This window comes from Mastomys coucha, unplaced genomic scaffold (genome assembly GCF_008632895.1).
Source record: "Mastomys coucha isolate ucsf_1 unplaced genomic scaffold, UCSF_Mcou_1 pScaffold23, whole genome shotgun sequence".
Taxonomy (NCBI): Eukaryota; Metazoa; Chordata; class Mammalia; order Rodentia; family Muridae; genus Mastomys; species Mastomys coucha.
The window spans coordinates 44,214,056-44,219,380 of record NW_022196906.1 but is presented as its reverse complement, the minus strand read 5'-3'; positions in this window follow the sequence as shown (position 1 = coordinate 44,219,380).

The following is a 5,325-nucleotide window of genomic DNA, read 5'->3' as shown; positions in this document are numbered from 1 at the left end:
CTTGCTTTCAGTTTCCTCCCTTTTTTTCCTGTTCTGAAGAGATGTGGGGAGGTACAGAGTACTAGGCACATGCTGCTGTGGAACCACCTGCTAACATGCCCTCCTGCCATGATGGGTTGTGTTCCCTCAAACCATGAGCTAAAATAAGTCTTCTCTTAAGTTGCATTGGCCAGATATTCACTCACAGCAAAAAGAAAAACAACAAAACAAAAGAAAAACAGCAGCAGCAACAACAACAACAACAAAAGAACAACTTTAAAATGGACCAAAGAGGCATCAAGTTTGCATGTGACACAACTGACTGGGGGTTCGTGGGCTCTTAAATAGGTGTTTCCCAAGCCAAAAACCTTCAGCTTTATCCACTTCTTGTGTCATAGTACATGTTTTTTTTCTGGTTCAAAGGAGGAAGTAGAGCCACTAGAATCCATCAGCAGTTTGTTTATCTTTACAAGAGAGGAAAAAAAAATCAATTCCATGATGATTTGCTTACTCAACAGTTGGCTGCTCTTCTAGATGGCAGCTCTTCCCTGCAATTTGCTTGGGGTTGAGCAAAGCTGTTGTGAGAAGCCTTGATTTGTTTGTATTTTATGTCTACGGCCAGAGGATGGGAGAACCTGAGGGAGAAAATAGGGAGAAAAGAGAGAGTGGGACAATTGTAGGCTCAAATGCAAACCAAAGCAAACCTCCTTTCACATCTCATTCGTCAAAGAGCACGCAGCACACGCACATGAGAGAAGTTAGTCTCCCTCAAGGGAAATGGATTTAATTATAGAGCAATCTTGCCCCAAATATGAAAAATAATCCATGTGTAGAGCTACACATACACACACACACACACACACACACACACACTCCAATGGCTTGTTAGAGACAGTCAAAGAGCCCTGAATATTTATTATCAAAGGCTCAGAAGCATACTTGTATGTGTGTATGTGTGTGTGTGTGTTCTCCCCACACACTTTTAAAACTCTACATGGGCTAATTCTGAACTGTGCACATTTTACTGTTTCAATTAGCAAAGATTATTATTTGTTTTTCTTTCTTTCTAAGTGCTTTGGCAATCATTATGCCCATGATGACCGAGTTTTGTGGGCCACTTTCTCATTTGCAGGCACTCCCTGAACGAAATACAATAATAAGCTATAATAAAATAAAGTTGGTTCATTGGAGAAGTCTGGCCTGCCCTACCAGACCGGCCATTAAAGGTGGGTTGTAGAAAGGGATCAGAGAGCAGCCATCATAAATGGATCATCAGGCGAATTAGCAAAGCATTTACTACTCAATGGTGGGAGAACGTCCTTTCCAATAACTTCCCTAATGCTACTGTAATTGGGGAAAGATCTACCATGGCACAGCTGTGCAGGCCATTATCTGAACAGCCACTCAGCTCCGCTAGCTGGGATAGGGCCTTCTATTGAGAGCCTTCTCTGCAAGTTAGAGGCCCTGATTAAGTAGGTGTGAGCATCCCAGGCAGCTGTGAACTTCCTCCACAGTGGATGCCTACAGAATGGCTAGAATTTGAAGTGGGGAATGGGAAAGCATGTGACTAAGAAGTGCTCCCCCCAGGAAGGACTGTTTCTATAGAGCCTTCAGAAACCAACCTGCTTGGTTCTCAGTGGCTTGATAAGGGGGGGGGGGGCATTTCTACTCCAACAACCAAGCCTTTAGGAATGAAGTTGGGAACACATTTTTTTTTAAACTTGTAGATAGAAAGTTATTACTACCTGTAGATAATTGCTCCTCTTTATAGTTTAAAAAGCAGTTCCACAGATATCCATGTGATCTTCATATCAACATTGCAAGCAGATATATTATTATTATTCTCAGTTTTACTGTAGAGGAAGACCCCAGAGGAAGAAGAAATCTTATCTAAAAGGTTTACAAATTTTATCACCTCTAACACCACCACCAACATCATCATGATCACCATCATGATCATCAAAGTTCTCACTATATGGCCCAGGCTGACCTAGGACTTGATATGTGGACTATCCTGACCTGGAATTCACAGAGGTCTGCCTGATTTTGCCTCCAGAGTGCTGGGATTGAAGGCTTGTGCCATCACATCTGGCCTAGAACCTGTTCTTCTCACATTTTTGCAGAAAAAAAGGCCTTTCTAAGTCATGTCCTTCTCCATAGCGCACAAACTCTTCCCTTGCCAGTGTTTCTCTTCTCCTGTACCACACCCAGCACCCTTGTTCCATTCAAATTGCTGGATGTCTCATGAATCTAGGTTAGCTGAAGATGAGAATATAGGATGGAAATCAGGGACTGTCAGAATTAATCATGGTGCTTAATATGAGAAAATTATTCAATTGTCAATGAGTGAGTGAGTTACATGTTTAAAAAGCAGGCGTATAGTGTAAGTATGAAGTCAGAGCTATGGGAGGAGCTAGGGAAGGCAACGAACAGTCAAGGTCAGGATTAGCAAGGGGATTGTACTAGTTTCTTTCCTTGTTGCTCTGACCAAGTACCTGACAAGTACCTGGAACCTAAGGGAAGAAGGCTGCTTTAGATCAATGTTTGAAAGAATACTGCCTGTCATTGTGGGAAAGGCCTGGTGACAAGAGTGTGGGGTGGTTGGTCACATTGTATCCACAGTCAGGAAGCAGGAAGAAGCGAATATTGCTACTCAGCTTTCTTTAATTTCATTTTTTAATGTGGTCAAGACTCCAACCCAAGGGATGGTACCACCATATTCAGGGTGGGCCTCCCTTCCTCAGTTCAACTCTTTTGAAAACATACTCACAGACACAGAGGTAAAGCTTCAAGGTTACTCTAAATACAGTCAAGCTGATGGTGGAGAGTCACCGTACCATGAGTGATGAAACGGAAACAGAAAACCTCCGGGAGGAAGGCTCTGAGTGTGAGAGGAGTCCAGACTTCAAGCTTTTTAAAGGCAGGACTAAGAAAGCTGAGCAATTCAGAAGATGCTATGGCCAGCCCTCCCATCCCCTAGTGTGGATTCTCAGGGTTTGGAATCCAGACACCTTAGAAGTGATCTCTGTCAACTTCCTCTGATGCCCATGTCTTTAGTCTCCTATATCTTGAAGTCCCGAGTGCTTATTTTTTCTGTTGGTGAAGTGACAAATTTTAAATCACGGGAATGTAGAAGTCCGTGGGTCACAAGGACTCTACTGGGATTCACCAAAGGTTTAGCTCATCCCTTTTCTGTTTACGTGGAGGAAAGTCGAAGGAAGTTTCTCTAAATATTCCCGGCTTCTCTATTTACACAGGTAAGCTTCAAATCTCGGAAGCCGCCCCCCATTCCCTCCAGCTTTGGTAATTCTATTGGGAATATGTCATTCAGAGGTCGACTCATCCTTTCTATTGCTGTCTGGGCAGAAGTCCTATTGCAAAGTACAAGAACTTTATGCTAACACATAAAGAACATTGTCTACTAGGACGAAGTAGACAGTTAAGTTTCCTGACTTAATGAGTTTGTATCCCAGCATACTCTATCCAGCATGGCTCCTGTCCCTTGTTTTGTTTTGTTTTGTTTTTGTCCCTGATAGACTCACTGTCTTTCACCTTCTCACCAACCTCTGTGTGTCACTTTCCCACTCCAATCTACACAGTCTTTCCCATTGTTTACTCTGAAGCCATCAATCAACCAACCCCACTTTTCCTCATCTCTTGACACCTCGCTTCGGCCTCTCTACCCTCTGGCCTTAATCTATGCATGGTCTCCCCCCAATAAATGTTTCTTTTCTGTTTCTTGGGCTCCAGGGAGGCATTGGTTTTCTCTAAATTTTGTTTGTGTCTCTCATCCTGGGCAGTTGTCTCTGTCCCTCATGGCTTGTATATAAAGATGAAATTGTTTTGCTCAGTAGTTTTCATCCACAGATGTCCCCACCACAGACTGTACCTTCCTCTTTTTCTGTTAGTGATCTGGCAATGGGAGGCTTGATCCTGGGGCCACTGTCCCTTGAGGGCTAGCTGATTCATAGAAGCAGCCGATGATTTCCCTCAGAGCGTACCTAGCTTTGAAATACAGACCAGTTAATCACCTGTAACTAATTACCTCCTTTGTCACACTCACACTCATGCTCAGGCTAATCTCAAATGCTGGTCACGGTGACCAGAGACAAAGATCTCTGGAAGACCTCACAGTCTCAGTGACTCATTTATAGCCAGGAGCAACAGTCACTGAGCAGTCATGACTTCTGCACACTTCTGAACTGGACCGTTCATGCCCATTGGCGTGTGTAAAATATGAGGAGAGGAGAGGCTATTGTGGCATAGATTGTGTGTTGTAAAGATGACTTGGCAGGGGCAGGCAACATGTATGATAGAGAAGCCCAGGTAGTTAGTTCCTGGCATTGAAGGCTTCCTAGGTAATACAGTCTTGGTACAGACAGTAAGAGAGGAGAGAAAAGGTTTCTTGCATCAGAGAAGGGTTAGGAATTGATGATGGTAGTTCAGGAAGCAAGGGAGCTGATGACCAAGAGTGACAAAATGAAAAGGAAGCTGGTTAGAGGCCTGTTTCACTGTTTCCTTCCTGTTCCTAACTCTTGCTTCAGGCCTTCCTCTCTGAATGTTTTCATCTCAAACACCGCTCTAGACAGTATCTATGCTTTATACTCTAATGGCAGAGTCTCCCACTCCTAAAGTTTATTAGCGAAGAATTATTAGTAAGGCTTAAAGTGCTATTCTAGGAATGTCTGCATTTTAATAACTTTGAAGTCTTTGAAAACTCAGTTAATAAATCTCCAGTAAGAGGACTTGAGGCCACAAGTGAGGATACAGTTATTTAATGAGAACTCACTCTATGCATCCTGTTTTGTAGATTGAGCCTGCAGCAATGAAGAAAAAAGCCTCTCAGAATGGCCTGATTGTCTTGGGTGAGAGAGACGGGTGATTCTGCAAATAAGTAAGCCCAAAATACTTGTATATATTTGTATTTGTCCTCTGAGAATTTCATAGATTATACAATATAATTTGACTATACCCACCCTCTACCTTCTCTTCCCCCTTTGGCTCCCCTAACACACTTCCCTCCCAACTTTACAACCTGTTTTATAATTCTACTTTGTCAAATAAGCATTGTCTGTGTAGGTATTGGTTGGTGGCTATTCACAGGGGCAGAAGCAACATGCCAGGAGCTGCACTTCTGAAGAGAAATGATTACTCTCCCTGTAGCCTTCGACTGCCAATAGTTCTTCAGCTAGAAGTGAGGCCTTGGGTGCCCCTCCCCCATGCACCCAGGAATGTCAACTGACTTGATTCTGTGCAGGCTTTATGTAACCAGCCAGAGCTAATTATTGAGTGCCACGGAGACAAATAAAAAACAAGATAAAGGGATTTGGTGGTGCTAGTGCATGT